The following is a 1016-nucleotide window of genomic DNA, read 5'->3' as shown; positions in this document are numbered from 1 at the left end:
GTGATCATCGTCTGACCTCTGCTGTTGACCCCAGTCTACACACCACTCCTACAACAAACCCCTAACCTTAATACAGGTTACAAGAAATCGCAAAATCGTGGCTTAAAGACTTCAGGGTGCAGAATCCCCTCAGCAAGTGACTCCGTGCCCCACGCTGCAGAGAGGCAGATGTCGAGAACAATTCTAGGGGCAGGTGGATGCGAAACAACAAACACTGGGATTTTGGGCACCAATAAGACAGTGTGAAATTAATAATGGGAAGATCATTTGCAAAATTAGTGCGTCACGGCAAACTTTGTCTTCTGCAATCTTCACTGTGGTGTTAGTTAAGAGAGAATCAGGACAGATTTTTTACTATATTGATTAAACACTTAATTTTATTTAACTGAGCCAAAAACTTAATGTCACTTATTTTTTTCTCTGTCCCTAGCAAGAATGAATGGGTGAATGTTTGTGACTTTCTGGAAAGTGCAGCGAAAGTTAAATGTAGGAATTCAGTCTCTGTGTTTGTGAGCTGATGTTTTTCCTCTCTCACAGGTCAGTGCCTGCATTGAAAATGCCAAGAGAGGGATCTAAGGGCTGGTGTACGCTGGGCACTGAACTGGCAGGCGCGGCGTCTCTCAGGGTGTGAATCCCCCTCCCCCAAACCACTTAGAGTTAAGGTGATCTGAAAGCCCTGGTTAGTTGAGTGCTAAAGAAAAGGAAGGAATTGTTCTGTCCATGCAGCTATTACAGGATGGGGGAAAACCTCTCCAGTCACTGTCTACTCAAGATGCTATAGCAGTGCCACAGCAGCATTTTAAGTGTTGACAGGTGAGAAGTAGATCTGAAGCTCAGTTTGCACTGTGGATGCTCAGGTACTAAGACTACAGTAATCCCGCCATAACAACAGTGCAGGCTTGCGTAGTTGGCAGGATTTGAACCTGCACAGGAGACCCCAATGGATTTCTAGTACATCACCTTAACCACTCAGCCACAACTACTTGACATACACCCATTTCCTACATGATGATTCT

Source organism: Mauremys reevesii, unplaced genomic scaffold, assembly GCF_016161935.1.
Source record: "Mauremys reevesii isolate NIE-2019 unplaced genomic scaffold, ASM1616193v1 Contig161, whole genome shotgun sequence".
In the NCBI taxonomy this organism is placed as follows: Eukaryota; Metazoa; Chordata; order Testudines; family Geoemydidae; genus Mauremys; species Mauremys reevesii.
The sequence above is the reverse complement of the archived record's forward strand: the minus strand, read 5'-3'. Positions refer to the sequence as shown.